The sequence below is a fragment of the Pholcus phalangioides genome, unplaced genomic scaffold (genome assembly GCF_987345545.1).
Source record: "Pholcus phalangioides strain wild (caught in Gottingen) unplaced genomic scaffold, Ppha-v1.0 ptg000007l_1, whole genome shotgun sequence".
Classification (NCBI taxonomy): domain Eukaryota; kingdom Metazoa; phylum Arthropoda; class Arachnida; order Araneae; family Pholcidae; genus Pholcus; species Pholcus phalangioides.
In genome coordinates, this window is record NW_028301600.1 from 54,243,779 (window position 1) to 54,262,111 (window position 18,333).

The 18,333-nt window shown below is 33.6% G+C and overlaps 1 protein-coding gene across 1 annotated transcript in view; it reads right to left on the reverse strand.

The window, feature by feature from the left end:
* The window catches only part of LOC149085498 (neuropeptide F receptor-like), a 42,013-nt gene extending 27,781 nt beyond the window's left edge, over positions 1-14,232 (reverse strand). Inside the window, exon 1 of the mRNA XM_089233528.1 lies at positions 13,629-14,232. The gene's annotated coding sequence lies outside the window, so the exon portion shown is untranslated. The remainder of the gene's footprint in view (positions 1-13,628) is intronic.
* Between the last annotated feature and the right edge of the window lie 4,101 nt (positions 14,233-18,333).

The window sequence follows — 18,333 nt, forward strand, 5'->3', positions numbered from 1 at the left end:
ACCACTGGGGATAACACATTGCAGGCGAGTCACAAATCCAGCAACGGCAAAGTGCAGCTGGTCCATATACACAGTTTACAACGGTCAACTGATTTTGGATTAGGAACGCAAGTTCTTATAACTGTTTCATTTGCATATTCCACCGAAGTCGCTCGTACCAGCCCCACCTATCGGCTGTTCTTTTAGTTATTTTTTTCCTGTTTTAAAAGAATTCCCGTGACCTTTAGCGATGCTAATCCTGCAAACCATTTTTTATTTGGGTTATTTTTCCGGTTTTTATTAATTTTTAAAGTTTTTACGGACTTTTTGAGCACCCTGTATATCGAAAACTGATGACGGATCAATATTAATGAAGCTTTTCGAATAAATTAGACATAAAAAATTAAATGAAAATTATATTTAATTACAATGATCACAATACCTAAGATTTTTACTTCTCATTAGCGCCATCTATTGGCTCAACACAGAACAAAAATAAAATAATTAATGTACGTATATTCCAAATGTTTCATTCAATAAAAACATTATGCGTGTAGTGGTTGATGTGTATTAAAAGCTGTTGTGTGAAGCGTGATATTCGATTAATTGGGGAAAATTAGAGTTTAAATTATGATATTAAGCGCGGAACTTTAACACATATTCCCTCAATGGAAAAAATTTTGGTGTCAGAGGATTTTATCTGTTTAAGCGGAGTATCCGTTATTTGATTAAGCGGGGCCGACTGTATATTGTACCGAAGAAGTTCCGTAGAGAACTCCAGTTGTTTGCCGTGAATATGTATTTATGAACAATCTACCATACTCTAAATTTCTGGTTTTATGGTAAATGAGATCACCGTCTTCTTCATGAGAGATTAGTGAGGGAAGGGGGCACACATTCTTCAATCACATTGCGGAACGCCGAGTGATATTATTATATCACCTGATTAAATTAAAACTAATTTGTGGTAGTTTGAAATGTAAGTTGAAATTTTATCATGCGATATTATTAAGGCCACTACATTATGGGATCATATAATGGTCAAATACATCAGACTTTATTCTATCACAAAGTGTCTCAAGAGACCAGCAACAACGATATCAGGCGACCTATCAGAACGATTCAACCTCATATGTGTAGTGATATATGAGGACAGTAGAAAAACAGCTTGCGTAACGAAAAGAGGCATGCTCCGTACAAGATTGAAGAATGCAGCCTTTTCTTTCCGTAAATATATTTGCTGACATTAAACGAAGATCGTACAAGGAATAACATTGATGGAAAGGAACATGTTCACACGGCGTATACATATTTTTAGTTTATCAGACATGCAAAGGACTGCGCATACTAGATTATCTACTTAGACCATCACAAAAACAAAAATCAGTTTTTTCTAGCAGTGCAAATAAACTGATATGCCAGCTTTCTTTAAATATGTTATAGAGTAAATGACTAATCAATATCAGTATTTAGCGTCTAAATTGTTTATTGTATTATGCCGGGTGAGCTTCCTAGAGACCCCTACGCTACAAAGACAACGAACCTCTTTCCTTGGAGCTCATGTGCGCTGAACGGAACCGTACATGGATACAGACACACCTAACTCAAGCCAAAGCTGATTTATTGTGTGAAGAAACTGTAAGTGGAAGTATTATCAATACGGAGAAGAAACTACACCCATGTCAAAATTGAAGAACAAAGCTAATTTTGGCCAAAAAGAGGAAGTATCGACTGAAAAAAAGTGTCAACTAACATAACGTACGTAAATACTCACAATAATGCCAACAGTTCAGACAGGCACACATAAATAAAAGTTGTTGTACAAACAGGATATTAGTTACTACGATAAAGCCAACTTATGAAATACTGTATAGCAAAACAACGAAAAAAAGGCCAGCATAAAGAGCCTAAAAAGATTTATCTGGCACTTGAGGACTACGTAAGGATATACAAGACTGGCAACGACGAGGAATGTTATATTTTGATCGTGCCATTATCACACTGAATGTGATAAAAATATAATCATGCATAATCACCAATCGTCTCAGTAAGTTTGATAAATGTCAATGCTTTTACCCCTTTCTCGCGCGGCGTTCACGCATAAGTCCCAAATGAAGATGGTAAGTTCGATACATATGGAAGAAATCATATTTTTCTGGTCATTTTAATTTAACAAATCATCAGTTTTGCCATACGTGATGCGTGCTCACGCATCACGAAAATTAAATTAATTTAAAATAAGTGCGAAGAAGATAGAAACATAATTTTTTTTTATCAGTCTTGTTGATTTTGAATGTCTTCCTATTTATTAACATATGCAAATATAACTAACATTACCAATAGAATTCATCATCGTAGACTGAAGTTTATGTAAAATGTCCGGAAAATTTAAGTAATTCCCCAACGGGAGCTGGGGATCATACATAATCACCGTTAAATGAGCTACACAACTCTAACTTTAACCCCCCACATCTGTCGAAATCCCCAAAACTGTCGGTGATTGTACTAACCGGTGATTATATACAAAATTATACTGGATTTATCACATTTACCGTACACCATGACTGTACTGTGAGGTGCAGTAGCAAGGAATTTCATTCTGAATTTTGTGTGCGTGTGACCAACTCTTCTCTACTCTTCAGAGTTGTGAAGAGGGAAAATAGTCTACTGTGAGTATCTACATACGTATTATTTCTAAATGGCATTTACTTGCCTGATACTAATGTTGTGTAACTTTGTGAATCAGTGCCTTTGTTACAGTAAATGTTCATTTCGGACTTTAATTTTGGACGTGGTTGTATGGAGTTCTTGCTCTAGAAATACAGGTATTTCTTTTAAAACATCAAAATTCACTAGTTTTGTGATAAGATATAATAGCTGATCGATATCTTTACGCATAGAAGTGTCATTATTAGTGCAACGTCTTCTCTGAATGAATGAGGTAAACGTCAACACAATCTCTTTTGCCCTAAGCATTGTAAACCTAATTCATCGTGAAGGCTCATTGCGTTTTATTGCTTTAGTATAATGGGGCATGAAATCCGATGTTTGCTGAAACGTTGCCGTAGAAACGCTCCTATAAGAAATAAAAAATGATACTTCAACCATCAATTCATCCTCCGTTAGACACTTAAGTTTTCATCGTGGAGAGAAGTATATTTTCAGCTATAAATTAATTTCAACTATATATATATATATGTCTAGAAATATCGTGCTTGCTTGTAATTGAGAATACATTCTGGAGAATATAAATTGTAAGCGATTTGCACAGTGGGAATAAGTAAATGTAATGGCTTTCTTAGGAGACAGAGCTTTTTGGAGATTTAACAATAACATCACGTACGTTTTTATCAGTCGAGTAATGCTTATTTTTGGAAGGAACGTGGAAAGTTATAAGCAAAGCGTAAGCACGAATCATACAAGAAACAAAAAAAATGGGATGATCACATTTTACTTTTGAAAAATACTTACATAATAATAGATTAAATCTTATTCAATATTTTAATTGAAAATGTTTATATTTTTCTAATGTTATCTACAAGTACCTTGAGACTAACGTTGCCATCAAATCATGTGGTTAGAGATTCAAAACCAAAAAAAAGCCACATTAACTTCCCATCATTAATATACATTTTTCTGTGACGTTAAAAATCTAACTGGTAAAATGTTAATACGATCTTATAACTTTTTACGATCTCGCATTTTAAGCCATTCGTTCATTGTTCACATTTGTAAAATTTTCAAATTTGAATTATTTAAAAAATAAAATCACATAATTTAGAAATAACAAATATGATTTCCCAAAAAAAGAATGTTGACTATATAATTTGAATTTTTCACTAGGAATCGTGCTTTGTACTCTTCATGCTTCGACTTCGCGTGATTAGATATATCGTACTTCCAATGTTTGTTAGCGTAAAAGAAAGGCAAAATCGATCCAAAACTACAACCTGTATACCATCTCAGCCTAACATGCAAACTGGAAATTAGGAATAACAATAAATTAACTGCATGACTTGGAATATGGAAGTATACTTCAGAGAGGAATCCATTACTCTTTTTCATATATTTTTCTTGTAAAACATCATGCATGATGTCTTTCCGAAGTGGGACACGTACTTTTCTTTTATACTGAAACGTAATTTGTATTCTCAAGCTTCAATAGCGAAATTGAATTTCCGGCATATACTAGCCAACTCACTTAACACTATTAGCATGCGTTTTTAATTTATAAAGAATTTTCTGAGCAAGAATTGCATTAACCATCAAGTTCTTTTCTACTTTTTCTCAATAGTATACAGTAAATTGACGGTGTAAAAAAACCTGATGGATTGATTGGGGTAAGAGCAGAGAAATGAATCTATATTTAGAATAACACAAAAGTTACACGAAAAAATTAGAATCATGAAGTACTTTATATTGAGGCAAGAAACAGATAAACATCAGTAACACGCTATGTTTCTCAAAATAGCACAATATGCACCATTCTATAAAATAAAATTTATCGACAAATCCAGATTGTTTTTGAATTACTACAATGACATCCATATTCAAACTACATTCATATACAAATGTTAACTTTTTATGGTCATATGTCGAGGTGGAATCGATATCAAGAAAAACTGGTACTTCATTGTTACAGCAACCCCTCACAATCACGGGAAGGTTCCTGTTAATTTGGCTTCTTAAAAGAATTAAGCTGAACTGAACTGAACTGAACAAACTGAGGCCGACCAGGCTCTGTCACATTAGCAATGTAAGCTCAGTGCCCGAGAGGGCACGGTCATGCCGGAAAAACTCCAATCGTTAGTCCGGTGATATCAAGTACGAACATCTGGACCGCAAAGGGTTCATCACAAAGGGCTGAAAATCAAAGGCTAAAGGTGATTAAACTGTTACATTCAACTTTTAGAGTAATATGCATAAGAACTGAAGGTATTCGAATATTTAAATGTTGGGTTATGACGTCAACGTATGCAAAAAACGTGGGTAGTAAGACAAATAAACTGGAGCGACATGGCTATTTCACGCAGTGTTTCCGATTTGTACGCGTTTCCAGTCTATTTTTCTGTGATTTCATATGGAAATCAGGTGCGCAGTTTTTAGATCTTGTCAATGGTTTCTAGTTGTCTGGATACTGTTGCTAGTGATACAAGTTTGGCTCACATTCTACGGATATTTCTTGCATTTTTTGCCTTAATTTTATCGTATTACACGCAACTCCACGACCGGATCCTGGCCAATGTTAATGTCACAAGGACAGAACTTTAAAACAGTTCACAGATAGCTTCATCGCTCATCATGATGACACTCTCCGTTTCTCTATACTGGAAATATTATGGAGATAATCAAAATTTTGAAATCGGACATTATAACAAATTTCAATCGCATAACTACTCACGTTATAATCACTTTCGTGTGACTATGAAAGTTTTTTTATAGGCAAAAGGACTAAACCCATTAAAGTTTTGGAAACGAGTTGGGAATTTCTGCTACAATAAACACTTTGTATTAAAATTTCTATTACATTTAGCTGCCACGGACATAGTGATAATTGAAATATATAGATTGTTGAAACAAATCATTTTTATTATATATATATATATAAATGACATTATGAAAATTTAGTTTTTGTCGAAACTCACCAATACCATAATTATGTGAACTAGAAGGAGAGAGCAAAAAATATGAACATTGAAAATTTCAAAAAGAAATGAATCGAAGAATTTAAAAATTAATAGTGTTAAAATAGTTGTTTAAAATTAATAATAACAAATAGGAATTCAAAATTGAAAAAAGTCATAGCCAATGTCTAAGACTCTCATCGGGGGGCGGGACACCCTTTGATTGGCTTAACACAGAATGTTTCTGAGAGCATTTCTTGACCTTCATAGACTAAATAGATGTTCGATCCCCCGATGTTATGCTGCAGTACATTGAATTCAAAAATCAAAATAAAAAAAGCAAAACAAATGTTTTTGTCAAGTTGAAGAAATAGCAAAGTTGCAGTGAAATTCTTCGATTAATTTCTTTTTCAAATTTTCAATGTTCATATTTTTGCTTTCTCCTTCCAGTTCACATAATTAATTTTTTCACATTTTAAAATGGAACTACTTTAACAATATATATATATTTATTTATTATATTTATATTTTATATATATATATATATATATATATATATATATATATATATATATATATATATATATATATATATATATATATATATATATGTCGATTATATTATTTTAACGTATACGTAGTATCCAGGTTTATGTGTAGATATAATCGATTCTGAAAAAGGATATTAAACAAGATGTGCATAGGTGGATATATATGTATATATATATATATACATATATATATATATATATATAATCCGTGCATTAATAAACTGAGTTGAATAAATATGAAATCAAAATTGTTTTAGAAGGAATGTTTCATTTTTTTGGCTAAAATTCACTGGCATGATCAGATCCATAGGTACCATCATTTTTTGAGGTACCAGATTTTTGATTGATATTTATTTTCAAAGAAAAGTGCCTTCACACGTTCTGATTGCGTATTAAATACGGATCGAGGCATCAAAATAGATCTTATACACACTCTGGATTTATTCTTTTTCAATATATTTCAAATCCTACTTATTTCAAAACCAAAAGAAATAGGTGGCTTTCTCGCAAACGATCTCTTTCAGCCAAAATAATCTTTCAATTTTGAATTCGTGTCAGAAGATGATTAAGGTTGAAAGTACGGAGGTAAAAACACCTTGAAATAGTAAATAGGGATCGAACTACTCACTTTTAAATCCCATTGAAATGTTTTTTTCATATACGTCAAAAGAAATAGCAGACATATATATACATATAAAAGTGAAACATGTGATGCCTTCAAATATAAAATCCTGAATTTCAGAAATACTTCATCCAGCTCGGAGTGTTTTTTATAGGCTTAAAACGATTCACATTACAAGCCTACGTGATACCTTTTGTCAGTGGTAACTTTTTTTTGGCAACGTATAGGAAAATTTGTTCTTAAACGAAATGCGAAATGCCAGAGAGAGAAGAAAACATGGACTAAGATAATCAAGTTTTGAAACTTAAATTTCTGTTGCAAGAAGATTAATACTTTTTTTTAGAAATTTTAAAAAAAATAACGGTTTTCAAATATAAGAAAAAAGTGTTTTATAAATACAGGATGTCTCAGCACCAAGTTTACAAACGTCTAGGAGGGGTAGGGTACGCTTAGACGACTCAGAATCACATAGAAATGCATGTTTGGCAATGCTTTCCCGATGTGGTAGGATACACAGTAAATACCAGAAGTGAAAGGACGCCACGTAAGTCAACACGCGTTTTAATAATAAATGTTCATCAAAAAAATCCTAGAAGTCAAAGGTGTTCAAATTGCCATCCGCGAGCTGTAATGCAGGTCTCACATCTCAGGCACATTGAATTTCGAGCATTCTGGGAGATTCCGGGCATATCTAGGACTTCCCTGCAATACTGACAACAAGTTCCTCAGAGCTATCAACAGGGGTGCCATGCACCAATGTTCTGATATGCCTCCAGTCTGGGTACTCGGAAAGAAGTAATCAAGACATGACAGATCCGGCGCGCGCGCGATCGAGCAGGCCAAACTGCCCGGAACCACAGCTCCCGTATAACGTCAACTAACTCATTTCCGATCCTGCATTACATGTGATTCCGAGTCGTCTGGGTTCACTCTACCCTTCCTAGAAGTTTGTAAACCTGGTGCTGACGCATCCTTTATATTATACCCATAGATTCCAAGTGATATTTTGTATGTACAAAATGGAGGAGAGATAATTAATCTGTCAATATGTGGGATTATACTGTATACAGGGAGTGTATAGGGAACAGGGCATGTGGCTCTTTACGGAGAACCGTTGATTCTAGGGCTACTTCCAATTAGAAAAAGTATCCAAACAGAACAGCGTGTAGTACTCGGGTATGTCATTCATGTTGCAAGGAGTTGTATAATTATTAAAATAAAAAGAAATTAACTTTTTATACCGTCCCCGTATGCTCAAAAATCCAATTAGAAAGTTGTTACCCTGTCTCTTCATGCCAACTTAAAACATTCCACGATTCTAATTCAAAAAATCACTGAGATATTCGAATTCGCAAAACTGAGGAAAATTTGGAAAATCGTGTTAAATGCTGTTTTTCCCCCAACTTCCCTGGGTTTTTTGGTAAAACAGTTTACTCGTATTTAATGTCAATGCTGTTTTTGCTTGTGTTGAGAAAACTTGCTGTTTTGCTGCTTTGTAATTGTTGTTGTTGCTTTGTAATTGGGTTTTTTTGGCACACGATATAAAAAGTTAATGTTTTTTTATTTTAATAACTATACAACCCCTTGCAACGTGAATGACATATCTGAGTACCACAGGTTATTTGGATGCTTTTTTTAATTGTAAGTGTGCCTCTAGGATCAACGGTTCGCCAGTAAAATGTTATACATCCTGTTACCTATATGCAGTCTGTATATATAGTAAAAAAAAGAATGCTTGCAGTTGACGCTCTTGGAGTGTGTACAATAGCACTCCACCAGATGCAGACACCATATTTCTTTTCCGACGAATGTACTGAAATATTTTCTATCAACCATCCGAGAGTCCACGTGGTTCTAGCATGATGAATAGGTTTATTTTTGCCGTTTAATGAGAAATTATTTAAATACGCTACATTTCTGTTTTAATGGATTCGATACGATGACCTTATTACATGACAATGCACTTGTTTTTGCACCTCTGGACTCGTTTTTGTGGGTTCATCTCCTGCGCATTTTGTACGCTATTCCCATTGAAACGTTTAGGAAACCTCGTGACTAAAATTAGTGTCGTTAATGTATCACCAGTATGTGTTATTACAGTGTTTGCACATCTCAACCTTTCATATTCGAACTCACATTCCATGATGTAAAATGATTGTTCAGGTGGATTTCATACATTCCCTTAAAGTTTGTTTCAAGAATTTTGAATTACCTTCTATATTGGGTATGTCATTCACTATGATTGTAATTGTACTACTGTTATTATTTATCTCAATAACGATTATCGTTTTCCACTATACTTTTATTACTAATCATTTAACTTTGCAACAAAAATATACAACTTCTCTGAAGCGAGAAAAGATGTTTGAACAAGGTATAGTCGTGTTGGTTTCAACATAGCAAATGATTTTATTTAATAACAACTGTCGTGAAAAATGTTCAACCATTTAAAAATTAATTGTTGCCTACAAAGAGCACATATTAAAAAAATAAAACAGGAAATAGATAGTGTAGTTTACACTCCATAGATTTTCAAACGTTTTAATGCTCTTAACTGTTTGCTCGAATTTTTCAAAATGCTATCCTATCTCATTTTGCTATCATCTTTCAACAGAGGAAATTCAGGAACAGGGAGACAAAACTTGTCGAAAGTATTTAGCTTTATTTTCTGTTGCATATTATGCTAATCAATCAACTTGATTAGCTTCATTAAAACTTTCAAATTTCATTTTACACTCGTTAGTGGAAATATTTTACGCTGAAAACACAGTTTATCAAATACATATTTAACGTTTATATTGTAGTTCTCGCGATTATCTGTTCCCTGTCAAGGTCCAATCCATTAATCATTATTTTTGTTAAATACTATCATTTTATACAAGTTCCTCTAAAATTTTCAATCATTGTTAAATATATACCATATTTTCCCGTTTTTATAGCGCTAAACGAAGTTCAGTTTCATTCACGTGTGGTGTTCCGATATTTTAAATCTACATCTCATCAAATCGATAGAATTAAGTTAGTAATTATATTATAATATACATTTCAACTACGTTTCATGTTCTGATTTGGATCTTCTTTAAATTGTTATTAAAGTAAAACCTTTCTATTTCAAGGTATCACCTCTTATGGCGTATAAATTATCGAATCAAGTGGTTCTCTTATCATGTGTGATAGTCAGTGACAAATTATAGTTTCAAGATACCAAATGAGCCATGAAATTATTCTCTATCATCGTGGATGAGTCTGTTGATCATTAAGATGCAAGAATGTTGAAGCAGCTTTCAGTTATGTATCTTGAAGTGTAGTTCAAGTTTCTCTAATGCTTAAACCTCATCGGAGTAGTGAATGCGGTTAATTCAGTGTAGTAGTAAATAGATTTAGTATGGATCGAAAAAATGAAGTACAGCGGTACTTCGATTTACGAGCATAATTCGTTCTGTAAAAACGTGCTCGTAATCCAAAAAAAAAAAAAAAAAAAACATTCGTATATCGAATCAAACTTCCCCATGAAACAAATGAAACTCAAATAATTCGTTCCACAACTCTCATGCAAGCCATGATTCTTCCAAAAGATAAAGTGCAGATTAATTTATTTTATGTTATTTTATTTGAGCTTATTTGATATTTTGTATTGAAAGCACGTGGAGCTGGGCATAATTTTAAAATCCTCGCTTTCATTAACACACAATAAAGAAGGCGAGAAAGTCTTCCATGGGCTAGTGCTGATTATGCCACACCACATGTACTCAGTGACGTTAACGAATGCATCCACATGAACCGGAGTGGGGCCTCAGTCAAACAAAGGCGCAAAATTATTGAATATATATATATTAATTTAGTCTTCCATTAAAAATATAGAAACCTCTAGTTTATTGAGTGGCAATCTGTTAAAATTTTCAAATTTTTCACTCGTCTTGCCAAACACTCGTAATCTGAAGTTTTACTGTAAAAGATTTGAATCTATTAGTTATAATACTAGTATACAGGCTATGCGGTAGGATTTATAAAAATCATTCCATGTAATTAACGGTTGTTTTTATATATAATTGGAGATGAAATACTTTCTCAAAATGTGTAAATACCATCTTAAGTAAACAACGATAATATCTTTGCAAAAAAAAAAACAATCTCACACACAATGGTAGTTTTTATTTTGCAGTTACTTGCCAGATTCCCAGTCATTCTAATATTATAGAGAAAAAACACTCTTTCTACTTCTTTCACATCATAACATTTTAATGAATAGAATTCTATTTTTACGGATAAATTGAACGTGAGTAAGGAAAATAATGGAGATTAACTGCGCGATAAAATATTCGCAGTATGACTGGCATTTGCGCTTTGTTTCATAAAACTCAAATCATAACTCAGGATGAATACAAATTTTAGTGAGATTTACTGTAACTCAATCTAATAGTAACTTTATTTAGATGCTTGTTTCAACTCGGTTTGTTTTGTAGTTTTAAGACAAAATACGACTTTTAATTATGTTCCCACTTTTTTTTATTATTTTATCTGAATTGAATAAGCAAGAAAAAAATTAGGAGTTAAAAGTATATTATTGTTTTTCCTCCAATGACGATTAACTTTATTCGTTTTTAGAACATTTCATAGGCATTTTTCAATTGAATCCTGTTGAATTTCAGTTACAAGAATCTGTCTATTAGTTAAGCGTTAAGGATAAATAATACGGTTAAGAATAATTTCCTTCCTCTTGCTATATCACTTAGACGTAGACTTACGTTTAAAGTCTTCATCTAAATTTCTTTTCGCTCCAAATGACTTTTTTTCCTGCCCCTGGAGAAAGGCTCTTATACTTTTAACGCTATTCTCCGTAAAGTATTTCTTTTTGTATCCTGTTCTTTTTTATCGCCTCTGAGTAATCTAGTTCAATTACTCTTCAAGTTCTTTATTTGAAACTTCCTGGAAATCAAGTATTCCCCCTTTTATTCATTTTCCTTTTTTTATTTGAATGTGATAAGAAAGAAATTAGCTTATTTTTTTAGCCGTATTTTTTCACCGTTATCCCCCATACAACTAACCAGATATTTGAAGTAAGTTTAACTTAAACTTCGCGACAACTTGTTTTCCGCAAATACAGATACAATGTAAAAGATCTATTAAATCTTTTGGTATTTTGTTATTTGTGTAGCGATCGGAGATGTTTTAACTGTTAACTTTTTTTCATTTGATTATCCTACCGAGCTTCTCTTTTGCTTGAAAAAGCTTTCATGCTTTCAGTCCAAAGTCAGCGACTTTTAACATATGTCTTTTATAAAATTTAATGTTCAATCCACTTGGATTTAGGTTCGCGTTCCAGTATTATGAAGCGAATGACAACCATAACTCAGAATTCGAACTGAGCTGTATTATTTCAATTTTCTTCCTTTAACAAGAAATAAAAAAAAACACTGTGTCACACATCGCAGCCAATCTATTCATTTGCTATTTAGGAATGATTCCTAACAATAACTTATCAAATCTATGAAAATTCATAGAGTTCTAGAGTCAATATAACGATAAATTATTCTACAAAAACGATTGAGCTCGTCGAAGTATGTTCAATATATCGGTGCTAGCCGATTTTCATAGTTAATAGGCCTCTATTTGTTAACTAATCAAATGCATGGTAAAATACAATACGTATCACAACCTTGAATATAAAACATAAAAAGTGAACCCTCTACTTCATCGTTAATATCGTATAGTTCAATACATATTTAATTTTTTGACGTTTTATAATACATTTAAAATCTAAATAGTTCAATTCATCACTTAACCTATCATATGCCAAAAATTTATATATTATCTCACTTTCTCAAAAATAATTACATAAATATGATAACATGGGTGAAATACGGAAGAAAAACTATTTGGGAGAATAAACTTTAATTAATTTAAATTATTTTTCATTAATTAATTTATTATTATTTATTAAAATTTTCAAATATTTTTATTGAATTTGTAACGTCAGTTCAAAATTTAAGTACAGCAATCAAACCTAAAAATTCCACTCTAATCTATAGACATAAAAGAACATGTCCTGACTGACTGATTCATCATCGCCGAGCCGGAACCGCAGAAGTTATAAATATGAAATTTGGTTAGTCAATAGCTTTACTTCATGATGTAAAAACTCGCTGAGAATGATTTTTCAAAATTAAACCCCATAAGGGGGTTCAAAGTTTATATGAAAAAACGCTGAAGCTAAAAGTATGAAATTCGGTCAGTAGGTTTATTTTAAAATGTAAAGACTCACACACAACACACACACACACACCCTAAGAAGGGATTTCTTCACAATTTAACCTCTCTGAAAAGGGTCTAAGGTGGAATATTCAGATTACGAAATCAACGCGAGTGAAGCCGCTGGTAACAGCTAGTTAAAAATAAAAACAAGCTTACCAAAAACGGGACAATGGTAAGTAATGGATTAAGCCTCTTATGTTGCAGAATTATGTTTCAATACTTTTAGAAAAGATTATTAAGATTTTAAAATGGTGTTTTTCTATTCTATATACAGCTGATGACATTGTATTTTGTATTTAAACTTCCAAGAATTACATATAGAAGGGTCTTGATCGATGAATAAAAAAAGTCGCGTATTTATTTTAATTCGAGTATTTATATTACGCTAAGAGGAAGACCATTACTCAACCACAATTAAAAAAATATATCATCGATTCGGTTAATTGCATTGAATCATTTTTTTTTTTTGGAGCATACCATATGAGGAAAAAAAATTAAAAAAATGACAGCTAGTTTGAAAATGGTACTAATGATTCAACTTCATTTGCTATAAATTCTAGACAGCACATAGATACCATCTGTTTATAACTTTCAACTTACCAGGCTTATGTTATCAAAGAAGCTGTAGGCAGAAGCTATAGAAGCAGCGGAATGAATTTCTTACATATATTTACAAATCTTGGAACAGTCACAACACTCACGTATAGTTTTACTGAAAAAAAATGAAGGGCTTAGTTCAATTATTACCTCACATTCAATCTCAACAACAGCAAATACTTTGAAAAAGTTCACAAATCTGAGATCATATTAATACTCGATCTATACGAGAAAAGTCTATTTCTTCAATACACTCTCAAAATTTTATTATCTTAATTACGGAAACTTTGAAATTCTCACGAACTTTTCTGAGAAGCGTAAGCGAATAAACAAGTTTCTTGTCTTAATAGCACGAGTATGATACTTATCGATTGAAAATTTAAACTTTTTCGATTGATGCGAAAGTGATGAAAATCACTGCGATGATCTAGAATGCCGTTTACTTGGAGAATGGTGTAAAACACTTCCTGACCGATGAGCAAACAGAAAGTGAACTGCGAATCTGAACGAGCGGCAGAAACACTCAACAGCTGGGATGCGGGAGCAGTGGTTGCCACGCGGCCAACTATCCCTCGCAATATTACCTTAGTGTAAAGTTTTCGTTTGTCGTCCGTGATCTCATATGATGTTTTCTAGGTGGAATGTGAGCTCTTGTGCAGTTGCTTATATTCCTTTCTGACATGTATGTTTGCGTTGCGATGGTAGCGACGTCGCTTCGCCTGGCGGAAAGCGCTAGAAATTTACACTCGTTCTATCTCGTCCAAAAGAAAGATTTTTCTTTTCTTTTACATCCCGATCACAAAAGATATAAAATAACTAAAGGAAAAATAACTGAAAACTGAAACTTCATTGATTTTGCACAATCGTGCCCATCATGATAATGATTTTTTTACCCACTATGGTCTCGTATATATCTTAATATACATGGCAAATAAATAGCAAAAAAAACATATACCGATTTCTTTTCTGAATTTTTTTTTTTTTTTTTTTTGATATTCTAGATAGTACATCTTTTAGTATCATTTCGGTGCAAAATACAGCTATTTAAGTACAATAACTTTCTATTTAGACAAAATGATCTAGACTGTTCCTCGTCAGTGTCATTTCTTGAGAGCTGCTAAAATTTTGCGTGTTCAGAGATTTATAAAATCTCACAAACAATTGAAGGCATCGGAAATAAAATTCAAAGTAAAAAATATTCAACTTTGCTAAGGCCGGGATTACACTATAAAAGTGTTGTAAAAGTGCTTTTATAAAACTTGAAAAATCCAACCAATAAAGCTCATAGGTTACATTTGTGTAAATGCAACCGGTAATCTTATTGGTTGAATTTTTCGAGTTTTATCAAAAAGCTTTTACAGAACTTTTATAGTGTAATCCCGGCCTAAGCAAGATTTTAGCTGTTCATAGATAACATTAATCAAGGCTAACTTTATATTTTCCCTTGATTAACTATTTTAGCTGATTAAAAATCCACTGTGTTTAATTAAATAGTACTTAATGTATTTATTTTATTAAGTACTTAATGGTACTTAATAAAATAGTTTAATGTGTTGATGTATTTTTTGAATGCAAAATATACTAACAGCTTCAGTTTGTACCCAGTTTTATAGAAAAAAAAAATTAATACGTTTTTTGCAGGGGAGAACCATAGAGGATCAATAAGTAGACAGCAAGTACAAGGACAACAACTGTGGAAACCAGTAGAATCGTATCGTTAGTAAACTGAAATATTTTTGTTACAATTACAATGCACATTGATAAAAATTAAAAACAATTATATCTATGCAATTTCCGAAAATATTTATGGATAATATATACAATGTGTTCATAAAATAACTTTGCCGATATACGAGCCCCTAGCAGCCACAAAAGTCAAAGAATGCGAACAAAATTTGAGATATAGTTGTTTCAAAGTTTGCGCTGGAAAATGAAGAGAAAAAAGTCTTAGCTCTCGTGGTTACGATTACAGAACAAAATTTCGAAAAAATCTAATGGCAACACTCTCTTTTATGCATTGCTAAGGGATCGGCGAATTGAAAGATTATGAATGGCGGTGAAACGGTAAATGTATAGCCAGGGCTATATAATAAAGGCTGTTTCATAACGGGCCGAAGTCGGTACAAGCTGACGTCATGCATAACGTTATTGCTCAAACGAAACCGAGTGCGCCCGCTTTGCTACCCTATTAATTAGGATAGTTTGCAAACGCAGTGCTGCTCACATTTTGATGAATTATTTTCAAAATTATCTTTCGATTATTGTCATTAGTATTTGTATATTTATTAATTTGCTTCGCTCAACATTTTAAAATAAAAAATTTTGCATTTGCTTATGACTAAGAATTACTTCCACTAAGAATATTTTTTCTCGGATCCATTTCAGTTGGATAACGTAAAGTTAACTTTTATTGCGTTGATTGAAAGCCAACTCAAGACAGATAATTTCAATTGTCTTTTAAATTTTTTAATAGATTTTAATTGTCTTTTGAATTTTCTAATAGATTTTAAGTATCTTTTGAATTTTCTAATACTTTTTAATTATCTTTTCGTTTCATTTGAACTAGTTGTAGCAACTAGAAGCCTTGGACTTCGTTATTACCAATGCAACTGCAACATAAAAGCATGGGAAGAAAATATAAAAAAAAAATGCTAATATATAAAATGTTTGAAGTTCCCACTTCTTAACTTAAAGATTATAAAACTACCTCACGCGAATACCAATGACACTAAAACAACGATATAAGCGAGAGATCACTTACTTAAAAATAGTAAAGCAAGCAACTAAAATGTGAAAAACCAGCACGTTTCGTGTTTTGATGTCGTCTGTTTGAGCAGTGACGTCACGCAGTAGCTTTGAGACCACGTCCACTGAGCCAACACTTTCTAGAGCAGAATGCCCGCAATATTTTCGATGCCGTGACGTCATCACGTTCCGGCCAGTTTCTTCCCCGTCCGAAGCTGCTTGTCCCTGATCGCCATATTGACAGCAGTTAGCACACACGTGCGCGCAGTTTCTTAATGATAAATTTCTAGTTTAAACGTTTATTTTATTCATTTCATGGCAAGGAAATAAACAATATTGTTGCCTAAGTCCTTTAAAAAGAATAGTTGAAAAAATCAACAGCTAATCCGGCCGCCAGTGAGCTTTGTTTTGGTGAAGGAAGTATAGGCCTATCTATCTGTACAGCTGCATATAAAATCAGGTGAGTTCATTTTTACTATTACATGAAATGCATTGATGAATATTCTGTAATATTATTATTGCAAATATCGTTAAATGATCTTCAACGTAAGAAATTTTTAACGATTAACAGAAAATATATTTCATGCCCCCCTTCCCCCCTCACATCCTGGAGCCGTGCTTCTATGATCAGATTTTTGGTGGACCCCACGCCAATATTTCTCACGGGCCTTCGATGGAATTTCAAACATTTTATTTACGCGAAAGGAAATATTTTATTTCATGGTGCGCCCCTCTTCCTGACACTGGGTCCTTTGGTAAGATCTGTGGAGGGCCACCTGCTAGGGTCAAAGTAATGAAAATCCCAATTTTTTTTTAATGTTATATCAAAAATTGCAACTGAATACATTCACAAATTTTGAAAAAATTCAAAGTCTAATGATGTTTTTATTTCATGTCGATAGGTGTGTATGACTTGACAATATCAAATAGCATCGTGTGAATTTGCTGAACACCCGAGAAGAGTGAGGACTGGGGTCCTCATTCCACCAACCATCATTGGTTGGTGGTTATAATCGATGCAGCAAATCAAGCAATGGTCTTCCATGGGACTTGCCTCGTGCCATCTTGCCAAACACTTTAGATCGTGTCCAACATGGTAAACTCTTGAAGCATTTACATGAGATTGGGATTAGGGGCAACTTATTGAATTGGATAGAATCGTGATTGAGAGATAGGTGAATGGAGAATTTTCTAATTGGACAGGTCTCAACAGTGGAGTCCCTCAAAAACGTGTCCTTGGCTCATACCTGTTTCACGTTTTATCGATAAACTCCGTTAGGGTAACGATGGGGTTGTTAGCAAATTCACAGATGTTGTGAAGCTAATGGGGGTAATAGGGAATCCAACCGATAGGGAGATGCTTGCTCCACGAATTTGACTATGACTGCATCATATGGGCTAATGAATGGAGTATGATCTTTAGTGTTGATAAGTGCATGGTTGCTCATTTTGGTTCGAACAACTCCCGTTTCACTTACGAGTTGATTAGCACCACTATCCCGGATGCAACTAGAGTCACCGATTTGGGAACACCGGCCGGCATTGCGCCACCGGACCTCAAACCCACACAAAGGACCACAATCACTAACACCAAACATGGCCCTCGTTCTGAAACAGATAGCGGCTGGGCGATGCTGGAAAAACTGTCTTGATGTCCGGGCCCGGCAGGCATCCCCGGCCCGTGAGCCACAGAACCCAAGCCTGCCGGGGCTCCCATCGCCTCCGAATCACGACAATCACACCCCTCTCCAAAGTCCTCGGAAACCCACGACGGCCGCTAAGGAGCCTTTGCCGGATCCTCCACAAGATACCAACGAAAATATTCCGATTCATCAGCCTTCATCGCCGTACGCTGTTTCCGACCATCAGCCAATCTGCAACACCAACTCTTCTCATCTTGTCCTCTGTTGGAAGGTTTTTCATCGGCCCGAATCTGAAAATAGAACACGAAGAGAAAAACAAG